Source organism: Camelus dromedarius, chromosome 4 (assembly GCF_036321535.1).
Source record: "Camelus dromedarius isolate mCamDro1 chromosome 4, mCamDro1.pat, whole genome shotgun sequence".
NCBI classification, from domain to species: domain Eukaryota; kingdom Metazoa; phylum Chordata; class Mammalia; order Artiodactyla; family Camelidae; genus Camelus; species Camelus dromedarius.
In genome coordinates, this window is record NC_087439.1 from 50,948,586 (window position 1) to 50,961,403 (window position 12,818).

At 40.4% G+C, this 12,818-nt stretch overlaps 1 protein-coding gene across 2 annotated transcripts in view; it reads right to left on the minus strand.

The window, feature by feature from the left end:
- Window positions 1-12,818, minus strand: part of PDE11A (phosphodiesterase 11A) — a 360,789-nt gene that overhangs the window by 155,521 nt on the left and 192,450 nt on the right. The gene's annotated exons all lie outside the window — the stretch shown is intronic.

The following is a 12,818-nucleotide window of genomic DNA, read 5'->3' on the forward strand; positions in this document are numbered from 1 at the left end:
GCAAGAAGAAAGGCAACACTCAGTGAGTGAGAGACACAAGGAGAGAGCCTGAGAGGCTGATGGTGAGAAAAACAAACCTTGGGCTGTTTGTCAGTGAAAGAAAAGAGAATTCTGTTTCCCAAAAATTATTATAGTTTCCCAAAAGAATTTTTATTCTAGGGAGGTGGGAGTATGTGTTCTCTTGTCCCTACCAAATTTAACATTGAGGTTTATGGTTTGAGTAAGGGTAGTGGAGCTCCTTGAGGCCGGAACACAGAAGGAGGAGGGAAATGATTCTGAGCTCAAGCTGACACACGCTACAGCTGAGACGGCAACTGGCCGGTAGGAGGGAAGGAGTCGTCAGCCTCTGGTATTAACCGAGTGAGTAAAATCACCAAGAAAGAACTGGTTAAATAAAAAGACAAAAAAGATAAAAAATCAAACCTGAGCAGACACAATATTTAGGGCAGGAAGAAGGAGGTGGGGTCAGCCAGAGGGATGGAAATGAACACCAAAGCTCATACTCTTCACCTCAGGCTTTACGGCGATCCTAATGTGTGGACACATTGCTACAACCGCTCTGGAAAGAGAGGTATTGACACGTGTCCAGAGACTAAAAAGTATAATTGCTCTTTGACGTATCAATTTTATGTTTAAGAATTTGCCCTATGGTAAATAACGCAGCTATGCACAAAAGTTTATATATAAAAATGTGAACCATAACTTTATTTACGACAATGATATATCACAAATAGATGACAATCACTATATATATATCACAAATCACTGAACATTCCCCTGGAGGGCGTCAGTTAAGCAAATCATAGCACAGTGGAATATTGTCCATCTAATTAAAATCATGCTATAGAAGAATATCTGTTAACATGGAAAATTTTACTATGTTAAATGATAATAGTATGAGTGTACAAACACATATTATATACATTGGAAAATTCTGGAAAATTTATAACCACCATAGCTCCCTTTGAATTGTTTGTCCATGGGAGTTTTTGTTTATTTCTTTGCTTTTCAAATAGCAAAGAATAGCTTTCTTTTTCTTTCTCAATTTTTATTTTTTACTGAAGTATAGTCAAAGTCTACAATGTTGTGTCAATTTCTGCGGTACAGCATAATGTTTCAGTCATCCATATACATATATTCCTTTTCATATTCTTTTTCATTATAGGTTACTAGAAGATATTGAATATAGTTCCCTGTGCTATACAGTAGGACTTGTTGTTTATCTTTTTTATATATAGTAGTCAGTATCTGCAAATCTCGAACTCCGAACTTAGGTTCACAGCAAAATGAGGGCAAGTACAGGCAGTTCTCATATACCCTCTGCCCACACACGCACATCAACCTCCCTCACCTGAGTAGTTGTATCTGATGAACCCACACGGATTCATCAGATCACTCGAAGTTCATAATTCACATTAGGGTTCATTCTCAATGCTGAACACTCAAAGGGTTTTGACAACTTTATAAAGACACATCCACCATTACAGTATCATACAGAGCAGTTTCACTGCCCCTAAAAATCCTCTGTACTCCACCTAGTCATTCTGCATCCCTGCTTACCTCTGGTAACCACAGATCCTTTTTTCACCCAGCTCTACTGAGGTATAATTGACAAAACTGTAACATACTTGAAGTGTACAACATGATGATTTGGTATATGAATACACTGTGAAAGAATTCTGCCTATGGGAGTTTTTAAATCACTGTTTCTCTTTTTTAAATTTTAGATAATGAATTCCTTGTACACAAGAGAAAAAGTTATTTTCTCAACAGAATTTATAGGGGAACCACTGTATCAAATGGTGCAGAATAGTCAAATAGAGTAAGTGCTGAAAATGGGTTACGAGATTTAGTAACAAAGCAGGATAACTGAAGGCAAAGAGAGTCAAGGGAAGACAGAATGGGCTCAGGAACAGAAGTCCAGTGGTTGGTTCCGGAGGAGACAAAGACCACTCTGAGGCAGCAGAGCTGCATCAACCCAGAGCTAGTCTCGTGTGGGCTGAAAACAGGATGAGGGGAGAGGTGACTGAGGATGCTGCGAGTTTTTTTAATCAGTCCCACTGTGGCTGAGGGAAGGCAGTGGGGCCAGAACTAACTGGCTATGAGAACAAGGAAGAGGGGGCAGTGACGATGAGCCCCACAAGATGGAAGAGGGGAAAAAGGAAGGATGGCAGAGTATGATGGGAGGGAATTTTCTGATTTCAGGATCATTAAGGCAATCCCCTAGTTGTCTATTTGTGTCAATGTGTGTTGTTTCTGGAAAGTTGAACCAATCCAGGTTAGTTTATATGACTATATGAAACAGCAGGGCCTGGGGGCATATGTCACCCTCCGCAGGGGCTGAAGGAGAAGGACAAGGGAGATGAACCCAGCACAGAAGCGCAAGCCCTCTGAAGAATGAGGTCCCAGGAGGGAGAAAGAAGAAGGCATGAAGGAATCGTCTCTGTTCATCAGAGGGATAGCCCCAGGTCTCCAGACTGTATCAGTCAATGGAGCTCAAAATATCTATCTCAACCCCAACCAAGTCACCAAAATCTTCATGCCTCCATTTTGTCATCAATATTTATCTCCGGCATGCCAAACTATTAACATTGGTTATCTCCAGATTTTGGCATTATAGCAGATTCCCGCCTTTTCCTCTTTGTGCTTTTTCTTATTTTCCAAGTTGTTTTATGAGAATATGTGTGTGAAAGGGTTTCAAAATTTGTAAGGTATTTTACAAATGTAAATATCACTAGTATTGCAAGAAATATCTTCCCAGAAATATCTGCTCCATTGTTCCACAGGGTCCCTGCTCAATCATTCATAGTTTAAAATTCACACCATTAGAGTCCCAAATGTTAGACCATGTGAAACTAAGCAGCCTTCCAGGAAGCTCCCATTAAAATACATATGTTATCTGGGGGTGCCTAGTTCTATCCTATTAAAGATGTATATACTAAAAATTGTGCCTAGTCTCTGTCCTCATAGGGTTTCTCCAGTTAATGGATATAATTAAAGATGGTTTACCTCATGGAGCCACCAAAACATACTTGTGTTTTCCAGTCTCTCAAAGGCAGTCAAAGGAAACGTTAAAAGAATTGGTGAAAAAATAATACTGTTCATTAATGTGCAATGTGTTTTATTTCCCGAGGAAGATATGTGCAACTTTAACAGTAATCTAAAGTAACACTTTATCCCCTCAAACGCCAATCTACCAGTGAGAAATTCTGGTACTAGGACAAGCTGAGGGGGGAGATGTTCCGAGTCAGTCCCCTGATTTCTGAAACAGCAGGGAGGTAGTTCTTGGTACCGACCTCACCTGCACATAAGGATCCATCTCAATGGCTCTTCCAGAACACTGCCTACAAATGATCCTTAAATCCTGACAGAAGCACTCCAAAAAAATAACTGGCCTTTGGGCTGAGAGCTGAGGCATTATCTCCACCACCTATGCAGCCAAGTCTGCTCGACTCTGAGAATCGGGGGATCCCTGTTTGTCTTCACTCCCCACAGCTTCCCAACTGTAGATCTTACTCAAGTCTTAGTAAGCCTCCTGACTTTCCTTGTCCTCCTTGTCATCTGGAAATCCTACATCCATTGTCCAATCTTCCCTACCAAACTCTACTCTGAGGAAAGCATCTCAAGCTTACACTAACTGTCAGTGACAGAGATTACCAGTAGCAAATGCATTTCAGCAGATCCGCAGAGCCCCCTCTCTTAATGGTTTCACTTTTGTACATTTCCTTTTGTCACTGAAGCATAACTGACAGGCCAGAAGGCATCACAGAGAATGGAAAAGGAGCTGTCCTGCCGGGCCAGCACTCAGCATCCAGACTGCGGAAGTACTTTGCCGTGAAGATCTGACAGGCGAAAGGGGCTTTAATGCTCTAAGTCAAAAGATCTCAGAGTCCACAGCCCCATTATCCTTAAGTGCTACATGACAAGGGTAAGAATTACTGAGTTGTCTATAACAGGCTTTAATAAAAAAAAAAAATCAGAGAAAGAACTCCATACAGAAGAACTGCATAGGACTGAAGAATGACAGACTCAGACTTCACTGCGTAACTCTGGGCATCAACCCCCCATGTCAGAGGAGATCTGAGAGCTGATGGGTTTTCCCCTTCTCCTGAATTTGTAGCACACAGACCACCAAACCATCCAGGCATAAGGCATGCCCTACTTTTTAGTTATTTCCTGCCATTCCCCTTAGTGACCCTTCCCTATTTAAACCTTGAGTCTGTTCGTTCCTGTTGCAGGCAGAAAACACACCCTGCATGTAATGGCTCTGAAAATTCTCTCCAAAACTATACAAACAGAAGGAAATACTAAATTACACAATAGAATATTATACCTTATATTGAATAAATAATGGCTTGTTGTGCATTAGTGTATTTGGTTTAAGGTGTTCTTTTGAATCTAGTATGAAAAGTAGGGCAGAAAGCTTCACAGGTGATGCTCTAGAGCGTAACTAATTATCGGGAGTTGAGTTCATAAGCACAAGGCTAACTAAAAGCAAGGCCAGAGTAATTCTTCTGTGGTGAAGGTATTTGTAAACGGAGTATGCACTCCAGAAAGCCACCTGATACAATGGCAGGTCATCTGCAAATGCAGTTTATACACATGCTGTTGGGACAATCTCAGACAAAGATCTTAGAATAAAAGCCAACCAACACTCCATGCTGGCGAGGGCAACAGAAATTAACCCATCTGAATTCCTCAAAGATACAGCAAGGCAAGTTAACTTACTTAAATTTTGCATTATTTCAATTCTGGTTTTGAGTAACAGTTTATAGTTTTCAGAGGGCTCACAATAGCCTGGTAAAATACAATTTCATAGAAGATAAAAAGGGTGTAACATCTTAAAACATCTTTATAGTTTTGCTTGATTATAAAAATAATACAAACACTTGTGAAATTTTTAAGCTAAAACAAAATCAAAAGCTGTAATCTTGCCATCTTTAGAGATGGCAACTGTTAACAGTTTGGTGTAAGTTCTTCCTAGATTTCTTCCTACAAATATGTTACATATTCATACATCAGTTTATAATATGTTCAACAATATATAATATACTTATAAATAACAAAGATAATATATTTAACAATATCCAACAATAATGCCTATTATGTACTAAATATTGTTCTACTTGTTAGGGATGTATCAGTGAGCAAAGCCAAAATCCTCACCTGCAGGGAGCTTACCTGCTAGTGAGAGAAGACAGATGACAAACAATACAAAAAATATATATAAATAAATTATACATTAGAAGGTATTAAAAATTATGGGGGAAAAGTCGAACAGGATAAAAGGGATTAGAAATACCAAGAGCGCCAAACCTTACTAACAGGTAACACTTGAACAATGACTATATAGAGGTGAGGATGTGAGCCATGCAGATATCAGAGGAAGAGTATTTCAGCTGAAGAGTAGCCAGTGCAAAGGCCCTGAGGTAGATAGGTGAGTGGTATGTTCTAGGAATAACAAAGAGACCAGTGTGGCTAGAGGAGTGTGAGTGAGGGCTGGGGGTGGATAATGAGGTAACAAACTATATAGGGTAATGTAAGCCACTGAAAGAATTGCAAGGAGACTTTGAAGACTTTGTGCGATACAACTTAAAAATTTTAAACCTCTGGCTATTGTACTGAGAGCAGACTGTAGAGAGGAAGGGTGGAAGCAGAGAGGGAGACTAAGAAGCTACGGCCATGACATACTCCAGAGATGATGGTGGCTTCAACCTAGCAGTTGAATGGTGAGAAGTGGTCAGATTCTGGATAAATATTGCAGGTAGAGCCAGCTGGACCTCCTGATGAGTCAGATGTGCAACACAAGAGAATCATGCCATAACATTTTTTGCATAAGCATCAGGAAGTGAGTTGTCTTAACAGAGATAGGGAAACAGAGAGAGGAGCAAGCTTGGGAGAAAAAAGATTTGGGGCATGTTAAGTTTGAGACGTCTATTAGAAAAATATGTGCATATAAATGTATACATACCCACATATGTTATTCTATAGATATTTTTTATATATGATTCTAAACATACCTCTCTGTGGCTTGCTTTTGTTCTTGCAGCTATTTTTCCATATCAGCACACATAGATTGCCTCATGGGTGAGAGATATTGTGTGGACCCAATTTTAGTCCTTATTATAGTGTGGTAGGCAGAATTCTAAAGGTGGCCCTCTAAGACTTGCACCTGCTCCTTCTCTAGTTCACAAGTCTGGTATAATCCACCCCAACTCTGCCGTCAAGTGTGGGCAGGACCTATGAATACGTTAGGATTGTTACTCCCTTGATTAGGTCGTTATATGGCAAAGGTGATGATAGCCACTCCTGGGATTACAAGAGTCACTCCTGACATCACGTTAAGCCTCTGTGACAGACAAGTGGACTGAGATTCTCCCGCTGGCTCTGAAGAAGTCAGCTGCTGTGTTGTGAGAGGGCCATATGGCTAGTAGCTGAGGGCAAGCTCTAGGAGTGGAGAGAGAGACCTCTGGTCAGCAGCCAGTAAGAAAATGGGAACCTCAGTCTGTAACTGCAAGGAACTCCATCCTGCCAACAACCTGAATGAGCTTTGAAAAGAATGCCAAGATTAAAATGAGAATGCCACCTGGCCACCTCCTTACTTTCAGCCTTGTGAGACCCTGAGCAGAGAAACCAGTGACATCATGTCCAGATTTCTGACCTACAGAAGCGTGAGATAATAAAACAGATGTTTGCCTTAAGCTGCTGAATTTATAGTGATTTGCTACGCAGCAATAGAAAGTCAACATACATGATATTCCTGCCAATGTCTTTAGGAGCCAAGCACAGATGCCCCCACCACAGAGCAAATGACTGTTAAACTACAAAATCCGCTAGCATGATAATCCATCAACGTGAGTGTTTCTTGAGCCACTATAAATAAACATAATCAGTTATATTTAGTAGATCTTTTCTGTCTTGCCTCCTTTTCAAGGATCAAGGAATCTTATAACAGAATAAACATATAGTGATCTTCATAAGGCTACAGAATTTAAACCTCAGAAATTTGGTTCTGGCTCTGTGACTGTCTTATATAACTATTCTGTCATAATTTTCCACTCATAAACAAGGAGTCTGGCTTTAAAACAATGCATGTTATGAAGCCCAGCAGGCACCACTCCTAGGAGTCAGCTCAAACAGGCAGACAGAGGGCAAGTATTCACTGCGCCTCGCCTGCTAAGTTGTTCTGTTCAACCCAAGGAGGGAATGTCATTAAATATTTAAAACAATCACAAAGAGAACACACAGCAGGTGAACAACTATGATTACTTGCCCCACAGCCCTCACAGCAAGTGCTTGACAGCACCTGGGAAGAGGTTTATATCACATTAAAGACAGCTCTTTGTAGCTTCTATCAAAAGGAAGAACAACGGATTCACCACTGAGATTTCAAAATAAGGATCATTCTCTTGTTGCATATCTTTGGGAAGAAGACTTAGCAGAAGTTACTACAAGGTAGGAAAGACACAGAAATTAGAAATATAGTTTCCATTTTAGCTGTACAGCTAAAGCAAACCTTGATAGAGTAAATTCTTTCTTGTTAGCTACTGACTTTTAGCTTATGTTTAAGGATTGGTGGGTTGCTTGGGCCTGGGCAGTGTAGTCAGCCCCTGAAATTTGATCATTCTAATGTGCCTAGGCAACCTGGCCCCTGGATGTCTGGCCAGCCACTCTCGTGAAGAGTCAGGGCTGCATACTGCTGGTCCCTATAGGAGAGGGTATGGTGAACATCTCCCCAGGGCAGCCCAAGGCCACTGGACATACATCCAGCCTTCACCACCTTTGTAGCTGACACCTGCGATTTTTCCTCCTCTGACCAGACAGGAAAAGACCTGGTTTGCTTGAAGACCTATGATTTATCAGATTATTGCCACCACCCCTTCTTTACTGCCAACAAATGATCCCCCTTAACTCCCCTCTTTGGCTAGAGACTTTCCTCCCACTGTGTTCTGGAGGAAGGGGACACTGACATTGGCTTGTCCATATCAACAGACAAGCTGGTCTGCAGTTCTGGACCGTAAAGAACTCCTCATTCAGAGAAAAGGGCTTGCATCTAGCACTCCCTTGGAACCAACAGACTAGTCCTGAATCAGATTAAAATCCTCACCTGATATTAAATGGGACTGCACAGGTTATAAAATATTTATATAGAATTTTACATGTTACAGCACATATGCCAGCAGTATGCCCAAGACCACTCAGCTGGTGAGTGGGACGGACAGGACAAAAAGGTAGGTCTGCTGGCCATCCCTTCATGTGCCTGTGTGGAGAGAGGAATGACAGAGTTGTGATTCTGTTTTCCAAGCAGCCCCTTAGCAGCTGGTCCTCTGAGAGGCCACTCAGGGAGAGAGCAGTGAACTAGAAATCAGAATGTCCACAGTCTGTTAGTCTGTTCTGTGCCCTGTCTCAAGGAAGCTGTGTGGCCTTAGGCAAGTCACTTCAGCTCTGAGTCTCTGTTTCCTCACCTTTAAAGTAAAGAAATCTCTACTATTTCTATTAACTGAACGTTGATGTATCTATAGTGTGAAACCTCAGCATAAGGCCAGTCTACTTTGGGGTGTTCTATTCCAGGTCACTATTGTCTAATAAATTGGGGTTCTTCTCCACATTCAGTGAAGAAATTTCAAGTTGCCAAAATTAGCTATTGAGAAACTTAGGACAGATACCAGTGTTCAGAATAATTGTGTTTCTGGCAAATGTAAATCCATTACATAGACTTATATTGAGAAAATCTGTAGGTAAAAATAGGAGATGCTTTGAAAAGGATTCAGGATTCCCCATGGAACCTTTCTGCAAATTATCATTTCTGTTAACCAGCCTCAAACCATTCAGAGGAATCAGTGAATGTGGAGAACAAAAAAGCAAGCACTTTTCCAAATGGGAACACTTATTGGAGATAATCCATTAATCTTGGATTTTAAAACTCTTTCCTTATATTCTACCATTGATAAACAACTACTTAGTCATGATTACTGGGAAAAGTTATGGACCCATGTGCTAAATTCAGGAAGAGAGGACTCAAACCTTTGTAAGAAGACAGCACTGTTCTAAAAGGTACCCTCTGTCTCTAGAGTGATTCTAGAATTACCTTGAGTGAAAGGGTGAAACAATTCCATTTTGTCGTGACATTTTTTTTATCTTGATGGAAATACTTAATATGTTAATGAAAGATGTTATCTGAAATGATTGTCCTTATCTTCTGATCTACACTCCCTTACATAAGGCTTTGTGAGGAGAGGGTGCAAGCCTCTCAGCCTCTTAGGGGCGTGGTGCTGTGGCTCAGCCTGGAGTCTGTTTCATTCATTATTAACATAAGCAGTTGACATCTGTCACTGAGGCAAAGTGTTCTTGAGATGGGAGATAACCTAAGCAGATAAGTAATTTTGCTCTTCCTGGTACATAAGACACACACACACCACCAACACCACCACCACCACCACCACAAACACATGTTTGTAGGACAGATCTACTAACTGCCTGTGTTTAGGCAGAATTCTCTCTCTCTGACCTCCATATGCATCAATTCATTCTTTTCCAATTCTTTTCCCCTTCAGCATGAGAAGGGAAACATAGAGTAACTTTAAATTTCAGAACCACACAAAGAGAACATGTAAAAATCATGGTATTGTGCATCTTCAGATTTGCATTTAAAATCCAGTATTAGCTTTGTGGCAGACAGAAAGCATTTTGGGTGGAAGGCCAAGAAATAGTGATAGTCTAAGTCCTTGTTTTATTCTATCATAAGGAAGAAAGGGATTTCACAAAATGTTCACGGCTTAACCTACCACAGTTTATAGACATCGTTGCTTCTAACTACTGGATCAGGGCATGAAATTTTTATGCTCAATCCCACAGAATTAACGGCTGCATTTTTGCTCGAGAGCTCACATTGTTCTTTGTACGGATCAGCGGGGCAGGTCATCTTATTCAGGAATGGATTGTAAGCCCGGAGTAAGATGTAAACTGGCTGTGTCACTAATCAGGAAGAGATGTGGTAAATCTGCCTGAAGACTTCAGGATACAAGATATTCAAGCTCACTGTATTGTATTAGCAAGAAGTACTCTTGAGATATTAATTGCTCTTGCTATATATGCTGCTTTTCATAAGAATAAAAAAGCAATGATTGGACAAGAACTTTTTATTCCCTGATAAAGGTGAAGATGCCTGTAGCCTATGACCCAGCAGGTCACTCTGCTAGGTAGAGATGCTAGAAAAACTCCTGCACGTGTGCACTTGGAGACATGGACAAGAATGTCCTTGGCAGTTATGCACGTAACAACAAAATGCTGAAACCAAATGTCCATCAATGCTATGGTGGATAAATAAAGTGACATGTATGCATACAGTGGAATGCCTAGCAGCACTGAAAATAAATGAATGAATTACAAATCCACATGATTCAGGAAGTTTAATCCAACTCATGGGTTGAATTAAAAAGCAAGCCATAGGAGAAGACATACAGTATAATTCAATTTCTATAAAGGTTATATGAAGTCCAGAGACATGCTAAATGAAATGATGTATTTGGCAGGGATTCAAACATATGTGATGAAACTATACAGAAAAGCAAAGGAATGTTAAGTTCAAATTAGGACAGTGGTTTACCTCTGGGGGAAATAAAGGAGATGGGATTAGGAAAGATCAATACAAAGATTCAGAATTAATGATCGCGTTCTTTTTCTTAAACTCGGGGTGGGGGTGAGTGTTTACTATATCACGTTTCATTATACTTTTACATGTCTTACTCACCAACTTTCTAAAATGGTGTAATTTGTTGACTCTTTGCTTCTCCAGAATTTGACTTTATGGTCCAAAGCTAAAAGCAGAATAATAGCAATCCATACCAAATTTCGCTCTACAGTTTGGAGTAGGAATCGACCATTGTCTCTTGACATCTAGTCTAATATGCTGATTTGTAACAGTGAAATGGTAATGAATGATTTTTTCCTCTATAGCAAGTTTTTCACTTTGTTCAGCTATTACTGAGGTTAATACTAGAATACTGAGAGCATTTCTTCATAAAACTTTGTGTTTAGAAATCTGTTCGTCACTATTCTCTCTTTAAAGTCAAGGAGGAAAGAAATATAGCAAAAGGCAAAACTTCATAACATCGGCCCTAACCCAATCGTAATGCTAATGACACAAATATTGACACCTAGAAATCATTTCTGCTCTGCTGGTCACAGAACCAAGGTGGTAGTGTTCTTCCTTACAGGAGGAGAACTACAGAAGCTTTGGACTGTGGACTTTCCCAAGGAAGGTATCTCAAAGCTCAGAAATAATGTATCAGGACTGAAGAGAACTAGACGGTGGTTAGCGCTGGGGCAGCGAAGGGAGCACACTGGAGAGACACCCAATCCAGACTGGGAGTTCACGAAAGGATTTCCAAGGTACAAGCATCTCAGCCTGATGCTGAAGAATGAATAGGAAATCTGTAGAGGATGTAGCCTTGGGGGAGAGAATTCCAGGCAGCCACAGAGAAGTGGTAGGTTTGGGGAATTTATGATTTCTGTGCAGAGACCTGCGAAGGTATGACTGCAGTAATCTGACTTGGATTCCAGCCTCCCCACCATCCCTGTGTCCCACGCCAGATACTAGAGTCAGCACAGGCCAGGATTCAGAGGAAAAACTGTAGCATCTGAGAGACCAGGACTGAATCCTTGTCCATCTCCAGAATAGTAGACCAGCTCTCATTTTTGATGAACTGTCCAGTTATCCTGTCCTGTAGCCAGTGAGGTCCTTCTAAAGTATAACTCCTGCTTCTCACCCATTTAAGACTCAACTACTGGTTCTCCATCGCTCAAGATAAATACTCAAACTTCTTAACACAGCTCTCAAAGTCTATGGGTGAGCTTGGTGAGCTTGGCCCCTGCTACCTTCTCCAGCTTCATCTACCCAACCCTCCAGCCACAAGAATGCGTCACTGTCTCCAAGCTCCTCCCGCCCCTCAGCCTTGTCTGGAGCGCACATCTCCTCACTCCTCCTCAGCACAACACTCGTGTTCCTCTTCAGGTCTAGCTTGGCTATCTAGAATAGAAACTTGTAATTTATTGAACACACACACACACACAAACTGTAGAGACATTTTGTAAGTTCATGGAGATTTTTCTGTATGATACTCTATACTACTTCAGAATTTAAACTTCTGCTGAGTCAGAATCAATATCGTTTTAATATATTCCATATATCAGTACAATGCGCCTACATAATTAACATTAAATAATAACAGAAGCCAATGCACTGTTTCTTGGGAGCAATCTTAAAATATGGTAGTTGGTATGGCATCTATTGGGAAATAACTGTGCTATATTTACATTTTTATTATTGGCCATTTTGTAGTTTAGTATAAACTATGTTTAATATAAAGTGTGCATGGGTATATTTAATGCATGGGTTTAATTATATGTTTAATACAAAAGGCTCTCAATTATCAAAGAGCATCAGACTAAAGGACCAAGAATGTCCTTGGCAGTTGTGTACGTAACAGTGAAACACTGAATCCAAATGTCCATCAACACTATAGCAGATTTAAAAAGTAACGCTTTTTCGTACAATGGGATACTTTGCAGTAGTGAAAATAAATGAATGAATTACAAATTCACGTGGCTCAGGAACATATACTGAATGAAAAAATAAGCCACAGAAGAAGACATAGAGTATAATTCAATTTACATAAAGTTCAGAGACATGCAACATGTAACAATATATTTGGCAGGGATTCAAACACATGCAATGAAACGATATGGCCATTTTGCCACAAATCAGGGTAGAGAGAGGATGCTTTTTTTTTGTCATTCAGCAGTACTAAAAGTCAGAT